Genomic DNA, 249 nt, shown 5'->3' with positions numbered 1-249 from the left:
AGGTCTGATAACGGACAGCGTCATCAACAGCCTTCCGTACTTAGTAGCGCTTCGGCAGGGCATTTAGGAGTGTCATGCTTGAACGCATCAAGAGTCAATCCCAACGTCACATGCCAGTATCACGTGGTTCAGCTCTGGGAGCACGAGATCACCGTATGTCCTACGATGAAATCGCTTGTGATGACGCGAGACAGAGAGAACAGCACTTTCAAGCGTATAGAGAGTACCAAGAGGCACAGGGAATGCATG

The sequence above is a fragment of the Plasmopara halstedii genome, assembly GCF_900000015.1.
Source record: "Plasmopara halstedii genome assembly, contig: Scaffold_525, whole genome shotgun sequence".
NCBI classification, from domain to species: Eukaryota; Oomycota; class Peronosporomycetes; order Peronosporales; family Peronosporaceae; genus Plasmopara; species Plasmopara halstedii.
This window is presented reverse-complemented; position numbering follows the sequence as displayed.